This window comes from Myodes glareolus, chromosome 17 (assembly GCF_982192425.1).
Source record: "Myodes glareolus chromosome 17, mMyoGla1.1, whole genome shotgun sequence".
NCBI classification, from domain to species: domain Eukaryota; kingdom Metazoa; phylum Chordata; class Mammalia; order Rodentia; family Cricetidae; genus Myodes; species Myodes glareolus.
The window spans coordinates 7,343,509-7,357,425 of record NC_142042.1 but is presented as its reverse complement, the minus strand read 5'-3'; the positions used below and the strand labels follow the sequence as shown (position 1 = coordinate 7,357,425).

Genomic DNA, 13,917 nt, shown 5'->3' with positions numbered 1-13,917 from the left:
AAATTTTATGTGTTTATACATATCAATTAGTTAAAAATTTAGGGAAAAGAATTCTTTTCTTGAAGAAAAGAATCTTGAAGACCTGATGCCTAATGGGAGATCTAAACTACGATAGGACCGTGTTTAAGTAGTCTACATTAGGGAGTGATAGTTCTGTGGTGAAGGGCATACATTGCTCTGACAGTGAACTCAAGATCACTTCCCAGCACCATGTTGGGAAGTTCACAAAGGTTATCCATAACTCTATCTCCAAGGCACCTGACAACTCTGGCCTCTGCAGGCACCTGCGTTAATGAGCATATACCCATAGCAAACACACATATTAAATATAAAAATAAATCTTCAAGAACAAGTGTGAATTTTCAGGAATTATTTTGTTTGTAATCAATATCTATTAAGATTAACTATGGCATATATTAATACCCTTTACATGTTGTATTGGTTGAAATAAATAAGATTGCATGAAAACTTTAAAAAAAACCCTATGTTTAAAAATTCTAAATATTTGTGTTTAGTGCCTAAAAATCTCTCATTGAAGTTAGCTATTTAAAAATACATGAAGAAATGGGTGCAGTTGGAGAGATGTCTCAGTGCTAAGAGCATCTGTTGCTCTTGCAGAAGATTTAAGTTTGGTTTCCAGAACTCACATGGGCAGCTCACAACCACCCACAATTTCAGGCTCTAGGAATTCAAAGTCTGCATATGAGTGCACATGCGCGCACACACACACACACACACACACACACACACACACACATACACAGAGAGAGAGAGAGAGAGAGAGAGAGAGAGAGAGAGAGAGAGAGAGAGAGAATAAAGTAAGCCTTTACTAGAAATACAGGAAGAGAGCTGGCTAGAAAGCTCAATAAGGAAAGGTGCTTGTCAACAACCCTCACAGCCTGAGCTCAATATCCAGGATGTAATGGTAGAGAATTAACTCCCACAAATTACCCTTTGACCCCTTCATCTATAGGGTATACATATGTGCTCATAAGCACACACATGAAAAATTGATAAAGATGTAAAAATTTAGAAATGAAGATAAATGTTGGATGGAGAGATGATAGGTATATCTGTATATGAAGCCTTTTTAAAGTATTCTTTGAAAGTTTGACAAAGCCTAAGGGTATGCTCATCCAGATGGCATTAGACTATATGAGTGTGTGTGTGTGTGTGTGTGTGTGTGTGTGTGTGTGTGTGTATCAAGATGATTCTTGGAAAATGAGAGGTAAATTATTTTGCATGGGGGAAGGATTAAATACTCGCCATAATTTTGCTTCCCAGATGAGCTATAAATTCTGTTAGATTTCTAAATGCCAAGAGATACATTCCAGATGCTTAAGACAATGTGATAAGACCACATTCATCAGGGCTTCAGTGTTTGAAATGACTCAAATGCCTTAACAGGAGCTCAATGGGGGCATGGTGAGAATCCATCTGTTGTGACTTTTCTCAGGCAAGTCAGTGTGATTTCTCATCCCTGGGGAAGACAGATCTGAGCTGAAACATGCAAAGATACTTCCACATAGTTTAGCACCATTTCTGAGTTATGGTTTAAACATCAGTTCGAGATGAACAAATATTTAACCATGGCAGTTGAACCTACTGTAATTTCTTAGAAGCTGCCATGGTTTTATTTCCTGTGGATCTGTGGTGACGGAGGGCTTGATTGGTCCTCAGAGTGTCAGTGATGGAAGGAAGGACCTGGTGGGAGATCTTTAGCCATTGGGAGCATGTCCTTGAAAGAGTCTGGGAAATCCATTCTCTCATGCCCCCTCTGTGTCTTGATTTCACTGCAGTGAGGGAATTGAAGAAGAGCGCTGTAGCAGGCACCATGCTCTTGGTCCCAAAACTCTGAGCTCAGAAAAACTCTCCTCTCTGTAAAACCAGCAGTTTTGTACTGAGGAAAGGCCAACTAATAAAATAGAGACCTTTTCAATAAATCCCCAGATGTAAAATATCAATCCAGTTAAGACTGCAAAGTGTCATATTAAGTGAAATATTTATTTTTTGATACTTGTTTTCTTTCTATTGTGTTGTTGGATTGTGTTGCTTTGCTTTGTTTAACACGGGTCTCTCTATGTAGCTCAGGATCCCTTTCAACTCTTGACTGCCCTGCCTTGCTTCTGAAGTCCTTGTATTATGGGTTTTGCCTCTGCACCCAGATCAATTACATACTTTTTAACTGTTGAAACAGTGTGCCAAGTACTTACCCAGTAATAGAAACTGCACCAACCTCTTTTAGGCCTAAATTTCCTAACACCGGTTCCAATTTGTCTTTCAAAATGATTGGATTCTGACAATCAAGTTTCTTTGATCTTTCTAAAATGTGCTGACGTGACAACATTTGAACTTCATTACTTTTATTTCCTATTTTTCTAAGAAAGAGCTGTTACGTTTGAAACACCATTACTTTTAAATTTTTAACTGTAACTATATTAGATTTGATCCTAATTTGTCAATATTCTTAAATTGTAGCAATAATAACTCTGATTTTTATAGAAAGTATTTTAACAGAAACATGATAAATAATGGTCTACCATAAACCTAGCAGTTCATTTTGTTAATAATGAGAATGCATTTTTTAAATAATAAAGCAAAACAGTTGAATCAAATTCAAACTCCCACATATAATTTATCATTCATTAACTTATGCCTCACTCATTCAATACATACTTGTGCAGCATCTACAATATATTTGACACTCTGCTACAATAAATGTAAATCAAGAAACAAGCTATAAAGCCCTCCTCTACCACTGATTCTAGAGTAATAAAGAAAACTGAAAACTAGCTTACAAAAGTGAATGCTTTGAGTGGTCTGAGAGAGAAAGAAATGTTCACAAGAAAAGATGTCATGAAAGTTGAGCTATGAATTGGATCCATAAAGCACATATTTGTGTAGGAAAGGGAGGGAAATACTGGTCATTGTATATGCTTTAATAAAATAAAAAATACAGTAGGTTTGTATTATAATTGCCTTGGATGATTACATCTTTAGTATATCTATAAAGTAAATTAGCTACTATATTATGTAGCCTACTTGTATTATCCACAGGCAAGCTAGATCTCTTTACATATTTTTGCATTTTTAAAAGTCACATTAGTTTCTACAGAAAGAAAATTCTTTGGAAACTAGTGAAGTGTTGGTGCTTGCTGATTGGATATGTGCCTATTCTACGTCCAGAAAGAAACAGTAGTAGATTTAATTGGCTGGTTGGTTGATTTTTTTGAGACAGGATTCCATAATGACCCAAATAAAGCTTCAAATTCCTTCGGTTGCCCCAAATGACATGAAACTCAAAGTCCACTGCAACAGCCTCCAATCATTGTTGTTCCAGGGGTGAGCCAACTTGCCTCATTGTTACAGGTGTGAGCCACCATGCCTGCCTTGGATCAATAATAGCTTAATCAGGGTTGCTCTGCAAGAAAATAGGAGACAAGCAGGAGGGAGTTTCAAAATGAAAAGGTACAAGGTCATCATAAGGGATTGTATATTCTGAGTATGAGAACAAAGAGATGTGGCAAAGGGTCTTAGGCTTGTATTATGAATGACAGGGTACTTGCTGACACCATTTTGGGGCAGAAGGAAGTGTACACGGAGAGAAATGGCAAGTGCAGTTTAGCATGGCATGATTTCATAAGCCTAAGGGTAGACAACAGTATAAACTTCCTGAGATCCTGATAAGGTTTAAATAAATGAATTCTGTATTGGATTGTACTGAGATGGTAATTATTATGCTCTCTGACAGACGGAGATTTAGATATTGTAATTACAGCTCCTCTTAATTAATGTTCTTGATTGCTAAAACAACATAAAAACCTGGAATTTAAAAACAGCACTAATATCACTTTGCAAAATATCTTATCTATTTTTGTCTCATGGCACACATGTTAATATTAAAGTGCCTTTGAAACATCTTATTTCTACAAACACCTCCCTTATGGTCAAATTCAATTTTAGATTCCTTATCCAATTTCTTTTCAAAGATATATTTTTTCCAACTTTGGGAGTTCTGGATTGGATTGTTTGCAGTAATTTCAGGGAGGACACCAGATGCTCTTAGATTTGATGACTCTACAACTTGGAAAACATTTAAATTTGAACAGCAACACAGTTTGCATTGGATTCCATTTTTTATTAGTTGCAAAATATTATTGCATATCCAAACTTTGAAAACTCTGAATTAGAGAAAAGATATGAATGAACACTGATGTTTAAGATGGCATCTTCACTGCAAATCATGTTACACAAATGAGAGAGACAATGACTCCTAGTTCCGCTGAGTAAGAAATGTGAATCATGCTTTTCAGATATTGCTTACCCTTTGCTTTGCTCTCTGCATTCTTACCTGAGGAATCTGGTTTCTAAATAAACATTTTCCCTGATGTTATTCCTAAATTTAGCCTTCCTTGTCTGTAGCTAGTTAGTAGGACCAGATTGGCAGATGGAAAAAGCTTTATAACTGGTGTTGCATATTTGCTATTTAAAGGGCTGTGTCAGTTGTGTGGGTTTGATTTTGTTTTGTGTTTGTTTACTTGCTTTTTTTGTGATTGGGTTTGGTTTCTTTGCTTGTTTCCCTGTACTCCTTTTAATTTTTGAAAATTTTTACCAAAAATGAAGTCAAGAAGGAAGTCAATGTAGATAGGAACCAAGAGATTAAAAACTCTCTGTCAACTACTTACATATTCTATCAAAAGGAAGAACATTATCCTCACTATGCACCTGTCATTAAATCACAAGACTATGGTGCTGCTTTTAGATTGACGAAATTAAGAATGGTCTATATTATTTTGTTAATAATTTATTTCAGAAAAATGTATTTGTGAGTAATATTTATTATAGAAGGTACATATTCTTTAAAAAGTGAAGTTGCAAACCATTCCAAGAATCTCCAATCTCTAAAGTCACTTTCAAAAATAAATAAAATCATCCTAGTTGCATTTCTATTCATAGAAACCTAAAAACAGATTTTCCAAGTAATGTAGATGATAAAAAGATGATCGATACATAGATTTATTTTCACTAGATAGTAGATAGATAAATAAATGATAGATAGATAGATAGATAGATAGATAGATAGATAGATAGATAGATAAATAGATAGGTAGACAGATAGATGATAGATTATATATGTAGAGAGAGAGGGAGATAGACAGACAGAGAGAGAGAGAGAGAGATGATAGACATGCTTCTCTAATTCTATAACAATTGGATTGTTTCTAAAACCATCTTTCACTGAAAGGTGTTCACTTTCATTTTAGCAGAAGGAAGAGAAAATTCAATTGAAAAGAATTATGATTGCTGATTTCTATTTTATCCACAATAAGAGAATTTTAAAATAACTTTAAGCAAAATATATAGAATAGCTGCATGACTTTAAGCATTCATTTTGACTTCAGACACTACTATTTGATCAGTTGATACAAGTGTGGACATTGTTCATTACGTTAATATTCTCTGCTTTATTCCCTTTCCTCTTTGTATGGCCTATTCTCGTGTCTTACATTTCATGTATGTTTGCTTGTGTAAAGGGCCATATTATTAATATTCTGTTTTACTCTGTAGTTCAGTTTTGATTTTATATTTAAAGGGTATCAATGTTTCTTTTGAGTTATTTTCACTATGGAAACTTTTCTGTGAATAGAATCTGTCAGTTAATTAAATTCCTTAATGCTAACCTTTGTGTGGAGCTAGGATAAAGCCCAGGACTCAGCACATGCTAGGCAATTGCTCTACCTCTGACCTATACTCCAGCATCTAGAAATTCCTTCATTAAATATGTTTTAGCTTTGACTAATTGCATTCTCTCTCTTTTTGCTATAACTGCAAATGTGTTACCCTTTATACCTGCAGATCCTGTCAGGATGCATCATTTCAAGTCAATCTAATTTCTGTAAACCATAATTTGTAGATCTGAGCACTGACAGCTATCCTGTCAGAGTCTGAGACCTGCCTAGCATTTGTTTCTCATCAATGGCACCCCATTTTAGTCAAAAGGGATGTATCCAAAACCAGTGTAGGCAAGTTCTTGCCAGTAATTTCTTTGCCATGTCTTTTAAAAACAGTCTCAATTTTTAGTTTTCTTAATTACCAAGTCCAGAAAATAAAAACAATTTGTACTTTTTGGTACCTCAAAATCCAAGAAATGTAGCCCCTTTTGTTATTATGATCTAGAAACATCCTTTATTTTCATTTGCTCCAACATTATTTTAAATAACTAACTACAGAGATTTAGGGAACAGTAAAATCAATGAAGTGTTTGCCGTGAAAGAACAAACTCTGGCATTCTAGATTCAAGATCTAAGTGTGAAGTGGCATGGTGATCTACCTGCAATTCCAGGACTCAGGAGGTAGAGACAGGAGGGGCCCTAAGACTCCCTGGCTAGCCAGTTTAGTCAAATCAGCAAAGCAAGATCTCAGTAAGGGACCCATTTTCAACAAGGTTGATGCATCCTAAGGAAAAACGCTGTAGGTTGACCACTGGCCTCCATGCACCCTCACATTCCCTTTCATACACATGAACACACGCACGCACGCACACACACACACACACACACACACACACACAAAATCAAAATAATATTAAGAATTAGAGAAAGCTGATTATTTCTGTGCCTGACATCTCACTTACGTAATTCACAGACTCCGTTTTCAGCTACAGAAACTGATGTACATCCTAAGATTAGTGAGACTGTGATGTCTTCATAAGAGTTACCTGGATAGTTACATACTTCTGCTCACCAGCCTGGACTGTTCACCTTTTTTTCCATCTGAGCACAATATATTTTTGTCCTAAGTTTAACCACAAATTATGTTTGTCAGTCTGGAACTCTAATTTTTCCTGTTCCTTAGAAGATGCTCTGAGCTCATAGCTGTATTTCCGGTATCTTTGAAGACAGGTGGCACATCGCATTCTAGAGGCCACTGCTTAAGAAAAATGTCCTCGACCATCATTTCTCCGTAGCTACTTATAGTCCCAGCTGAAGGTTACACCGAAGTTGCCCATTGTCACCTCTGTATTTAGATTTCTTTTAATTTGGCTAAAAACTGTGTTCCCCAAATTTCAACATAATGGTTGTCAAATCTGCATCTTTCGATTATATGAAACTCCCTCTGTTGTCCAGGATATCATCAAACTCGGGCACCAGATGATGCCACAGGGCGATCGGTAATGAAAAGTCCCCAGACTGTCTTACAAAAGATACAGCTTTAATAAAAACAGAAGGGAAAACATACATAGAATCTCACCCTGCTGAAACGCTGGATCCAAGCCAGGTGGAGCTGGAGAGAGGGGGGGGGGCAGGGGCTCCCCCCCACAGGTTTATAGGTAAACTTTTGCCTTAGGGGAGACACGCCCCACAAACAGAATGTGACTGGCTGAACTCCCCTATCAGTCTTTCACTTCAAACATTTTAGAGTTGTCTCTAATCATGTAGCTACTTAAATAATTAATTTTAATTTAAACTATATTAATTAATTATTAGGTATTTTCACTCAAGCACTACTTGATTCTTTAAACTTCTTGTGTATTTCTTAGTGGAAGCTCTCTCATATATTTTTAGATCCATTCCTTGTCTCATTGATGTTAAAACATAGTTTATACTATATATTATTATTATTATTATTATTGCAATTCTCTAAATTTACTAAGTGTTGTTTCTGCCCTTCTTGATAAACACTGGGGTTTTTATGGACCTGTTCAATTTAATTTTCATGAAAGATTTATTGTAAACTTTGTATCTGGGGAAACTGTGTTGCTTACACCAAAGATTTCTATGTAGGATAAATATGTGTTTGCTTCCCCAGTGGCTGCTCCATCCTTCTAACGCCTATAGGTCAGTTTTTGCTGCTTGTAAACTTAGAGTTCCTATAACCGCAGTTACACATTGATTAAAGTCTTACATGTCTATCAAACACTTACTCACACACAGCCTGGGTCATGCCAAATAATTTTATCTCTTCCACCAGGTGATGATCCCTTTCCTGGCCTTGCTGTGACTGGGTATGCTGCCCTTTGAAGTCTTGGTTTTTGGCAGATGCCTCAGTCCAAGTTCAAAGGGTCACAAAAATCATCTTTGCCCAAAAAGTCTTTGACATTTTGTTTTATTGTTTAGTTTTAACTTTCTTTTAAGATTTTACTCTCATATTGCTAGAATATGAAATCAAAACTCATTATAAATAATGTTATAGCCAGGAATACATTTAGCTAGTTCTGTGAAATACCAATCTCCAAATGACAGAAAAGACAGGAGAAAAACCCTGATGACCCGAATGTTCTGCTCATCAACCCCGTAGATGATTTATATGATTGTTTTATGTTTAAGCCACTTTGAAATAGGCTTTCCTGGCATTGTTGGGAAAGGGAGGTAGGCAGGAAGTCCATTAGTTGGACTTATTGGAAGTCCAATAGTTGAAGAGCTATTGGCAAATTATAACTACTGGAAAAGTCCATTTTCTTGAAGGGTGTGGACCCTGATAGGCCAGCTATGCTCAGGTGGAAGTGTACACACCCAAGAGTGTATGTACAGCACAAAAGTGAGTTGTGGGTTTGGGTGCTGCTGTTGGGTTAAAGTGAAGACACAGCATGGGATACTAGGGAAGCAGAGGGTGAGTCAGATTTGTGAACTGATGGGAGAGGGGCAAATATGATCAAAATACATTGTATGACACTCTCAGATAACTAATACTCATTCTTAAAAACAGCGTCTTTTCCATTATCTTAAGTGAACAACATCTAATGTGACCAATAATTAACTTGTTCCCTTACATTGCCATCTCTTCTCACTTACAGATTAGACTTAAACCATATTGGTGGATATTCCCAACTTACCTTTCATGCAGAATGTTAAAACAGAGATTCTACTGGGACTCATAAAAAAAATGGTGCACAGATTTATTTTCAAACTGGTTATTTGGAGATATAAGACCTATAAGTGGGGCTTGGCTATAAATCTGTTTTGGTTAGAGAAATAAAACTTGAGTTCATAATTCTATAATGAATCAGCAAACTTAAAAAATACTTAAATATATTAATGAAAAATTACATTTGTCTCAACTTACCTACATTTTATTTAAAAGATTATAAAGGTTAAACACAATTGGAAATGAATGACAGGCAAAATGAAGCCAATTTTTAAGAAGACTACAAAAATGGGTGTAATAGTGAAATCAAACGATAATTGAATCACACACTGGACATAAACCGAAGATGATAAAATGTTCTGTGGTTGGATGAAGGGCAAGGGAGGAGAAATGTAGTCATGCAAATCATCCAATTTGTATTTAAGCTCTATTTTGTATTAATAATTCAACAAATTTAATTCATAATACAAAACAGATATTTTAATTATGCTGAGGTTGCACTTTTATATAACTGAAGAAAACTAGGGTGTCAAGTAGACTGTTTTCTGCTATATGCTTTTCTGATATATGATTAGTTAAAAACCCAGAGAGAGAAATTGGGATTCAGTCTGAAGACTTGACAGCAAAGCAGCCAGCAGCTGACTCTCCCTTCAACCTCAGTTCAAAAACAGCCATCCTGCCTCCAGGAATCTCAGAATGAGACTGCGACTGAGAGTTGTCTACTTCTGTTTTATAATGCTCTCTAGTTCTGGGATTAAGGTGTGCACCAGTCTGCCTCCTTTAGCTTTGCCTGTAACTGCTCTGTGGAGGGGTTCATGATGTAGAGAGAAGAGTAGAAGTCAGAAAGCTGCTTTCCGGGGAAGCTGATGGCTTCTGCTGGAACACCCCAATGTCGGAAAGATGACTCTGTAGCCTGAGACGAGGAATTACTGGAGAAAGCAGTAAAAGGGCGCAGTGCGCACAGGTGATGGCTGTGCACAGAGAGATGAATCCCCTGCTGGCCTCAGAGCATGGATGATGCCCGTGCAAAAGGCAACGGAACAAAAGTGTAACAGGCGTAGTTCAGGCTGTGTTCAAGGAAGGAGTCTGAGTGTGAACGGCGCCCAGTGCTGATATGGTGACAAGGAAGGATGACACGCGCACCTTGCAGAGGCTTTTATAGCTGGATTCTCGTCTCTGTCAATGACGTCAGCACGAGAGGTGCACGGTACAACCTTCCTACATCCTTCCCAACCTTGTCACTCTGTAAAGAAATAAAATATTTCCTAAAAACTGCTCATAAATCCCATGAATCTTCAGCTAGCATTCTCAGTGGTAAGCTGTGGCAAAGGATTTCTTCTAATTGTTATGATTTTATAAATAAACTTTATATCCTCAGTGGCGGTAAAATTTCTTCTTCCACCAACATTAGCAAAACTATTACAACTGTATGCTGATGTGTGTCCTACAACACTGGCACACTTGATTAAAGTGAGGTTAAGGAAGAATGACTTAAAAATCATGTTTAGTTATTACAAAGATGAGGAACATGAAATGTCTGAAGATCCTCAATCACTCCTAGGTTAGACAGAAGGATAGAGAGAAAAAAAAGAGCATTGTTGCTCAATATAGATTTTGAAACATAGGCTGTTTATGTCATAAAAGACAAGATTCATTATTGCTTTCATGAACAGTGTGTATTTTTGAGGGTTTGATTCTTAATTCACCAACTGTCATTGTAAATTGGATAGATTTTCTTAAGAAGGTCAAGTGTGTGTGCAGGACAGTCGCAGAGTCTAGAGAGCACTGGCAAACTTCTGTGTCCTTAGTTAGCTGCATTTGGAGAGGCAAATACACAGAACTAAACCTGTAACCAATTCTACAAACTAATGCAACTGTCTACAAACATTAATGTAGTGGTGTTGCACACTCAAGGTGTGTGCTTGTCTGCTGAGCTATATCCCCAGCCACTTTTTCCATTTTTAAAAATATGATATAGGTTGTCATTCTCTCCCCAAGCTAGTCCTGATAGTGGGTTGTTGCCCAGAAAGGGCTAAGATCTGAAATCTTCCTGTCTCGGTCTGCAGAGTAGCTAGAATTACAGGCCTGCATCAGAAGGACCAGTTGCATTCTTGGTTTAAAAAAATATTAAAATGTACAACACTGGCAACGATTGTCAGTCTTTTATAGATACCATAATCTGAAGAAAGAAATTAGAATACATTTTGGCCTAAAGTCTGTCTTTGACTCCAGTTTTCTAAGCAGGGAAACAGTTTGTAAAATATAAAGAACAAGATTTTTCATGAGGACCATTTGAATGAACATGTACAGAAGCACAGATTCCAAGACTGACATGTCACTATGATAATCCTCTCTCCTGTGTTGGTGAAATACCCTGAGGTTTTGTAGGAGATCCTCAAAAAAAAATCTCTATCATGTATGATGAAGAGTCTTGCTATGAAGAACATATAATAATTAAAAATGTGGCTATCCAGTGATTGCCTGAATAACTACTACACAAGGGATAGAATAGACTGTTAGATGTTGTGTGCTTTTGTCTGTAGATTGTGGCTTTCCATCTCCTGTATTCTGGGCCAAGACGCTTGCATTTTCAGAGCTCCGCCTATGTGTTAGGCAACAAGGTTTTTTTTACAATAAAAATAGTATTGTGAGTAAAGTTTTGTAATACATGTTCAACTCCAGATGGCTAGGCAGTCCCTTGATAGTCTACAATCTCCAGAACTTCAGAGCCTTACAGTAGACACAGACACCATACATTCAGAGATGTTTCTAACGGGGAGGAAATTGGAAGATTTTATACCGGAGACAGAGTCTACAAACTTCACAACACTGCAAACCAAAGAGTTGATCCCCAAACCTCTACTACGTTCATGGTAAATACTAGAGGTGCATGTAAATAATTATACAGAAGCATAATAAACTTCAGTTTACAGTACTAATGTTTTGAATTGTGATTTAGAAAAGCATACTTGGTTGTGTAATGAGTTTCTTTCCACATCTGCCATCCTACATTTTGTTGTGAGGACTGGCTACCACAGTTCCACTGTGGGGTGACAACCTACTGGGCTAGAAAGAACTTCTGCTCTTAGGTCCACCATCTTAGCTAATGGAACTCAACATTATCTTGTCACTGCCGACATCATCTAACCTGTTCTCCTATGCTCATGAGTACATTATCAAACCATCTCTGTGTTTTAAATTTTTTACTAAGTATAATTAGTACTAATTCATCATTTAATGGGCTTCAATAAAATTTTTAAATCACTGATTCAATATCAATTTCTGGATTGTGTCATCACCTCCAAAACCTGCCTATACCTCCATTACCATAAGTCTCTTCTGAAATTTCAAACCAGCTCTAAGGACTTCTAACTCTAGCTGCATTTATATCAAATACACAAAATAATATTTTATATTTGACCCAACAACTTCTTAGCATAATTATTTCATGACTTAGTCATATTGTAGATACACATTCCAATGATTTATAGTTTGGGACTCTTCTGTAGGACACACTTTAAGTGTTTGCATCCATGGCTCAGTGTGGGCCTATAAGGAAGTAGAACTGGCAATCATGGACAACTGTCTATTTATTATACTGTATAACACAGAGACAAATAGCGGAAATATCTTGCTTTCCCACAGGCAAGTGGGAGAAATCTACTTGTTCTACAAATTTGATTCAACATTTGGAACAAGAAAGTATTGCAGATCAAACCCAAGAACCTGTGCGTGCAGGGCAAAGTCTATCACTTAGCTGTAACCTGGGTTTGTCATGAAAGATTCCAGTTTTAGCTTCTGCTTATCTTTATTTTTTTAAAATAACATTTTGATTTATGTGTAGGAAAATATTAAAAATCTTCAGAACTAAAGGCAATCTTTCTGTCTCATATATGTGGACATATATAAGCATACTTAATACTCATACACCTATCTATCTAAGTAATGCATAAGTTTATATATATTAAGATATTAATTTAACCTAGTGTATGGAGATAAAATAAAGTCTTGCATAAAATATACACAAAGGGGCTGAAGAGAAGGTTGCAGTTAAAAACTCTTGCTGCATTGTCGAGAGCCATGATTAGGAGTTCTGTTCCTAGTACCCACATCAGGTAGCTCACAAGTGCCTGTAACTCCAACCTTAAAGTATTCAGTGCCCTCTTCTGGCCTCCATGGGCTCTTGCTTCACCTCCCACACCCTCCTCTCAAAGTAAAAGCAAAAATAAATCCTAACAGAAAAATACTTAAATAAAATTAGAAAGGCACACAAGTTGGGCAGAAAAATGTGATATTTTGTTGTTTTTGTTCTTTAATTCTAAACTAGGAATCAAAATTAAGTAGCTATATTTCCAATGTTTTGAAACTGGCTCCTAGAGGGGAAAGGAATGGCTAAATCAGGAGAGAAACAGAGAAATAAAGCAGAGGAAATGACATTTGAGAGAAAATGCAAATGCTAAAACCTAAGGGTACCACCTGTCTGGCTTCCCTTAAAAAACACAGAAATATGTGCCCTGCAACTGAATTCTGTCTGATGTCCCTCGCTGAGAGGCCTGCACCTGGCAAGAGCCGGGTCCACTGGCAATCATGCCCGTCAACCCAACTTCCCACGCTTTTCTGCACCCTGGGACAGACAGCCGCAACAGATGGAGTACCGCTGCAACACACAAAAACATTTGCTGGGGCCCAGGCGCAGATGTACGCTGGCCATGAAGTTGTGTGGAAAGTTTTCATAATTTGAGAAATTAATCATAAAATAGAACCATTGCTGAATCAGGAAATAGAGTAGCAAGGACCTGAGACTTGATGATGAACAGGCTCCAAATAGTCTACACAACTTTTCACATTTTGAAACAAAAAAAAAAAATAATAATTGTCTCCCAACCTGTATCTTTTTATGTTTGGTAAATGTGTGTCAGCACACTAGTTGTGAATACATACTATAATTAAATTTTTAGAGCTTAACTATAGGAATGCGTCCTATTACCTTTCTCTCTCTTAATTAATCTTTTTCATGTTTTTGGATTTTACCTTTTTTCACCTATTTGTAAT

The 13,917-nt window shown here is 36.8% G+C and overlaps 1 protein-coding gene across 2 annotated transcripts in view; it reads left to right on the top strand.

Annotated features, from left to right (window-relative positions):
• Adgrl4 (adhesion G protein-coupled receptor L4) overlaps positions 1-13,917 on the top strand; it is an 89,954-nt gene that overhangs the window by 18,436 nt on the left and 57,601 nt on the right. The gene's annotated exons all lie outside the window — the stretch shown is intronic.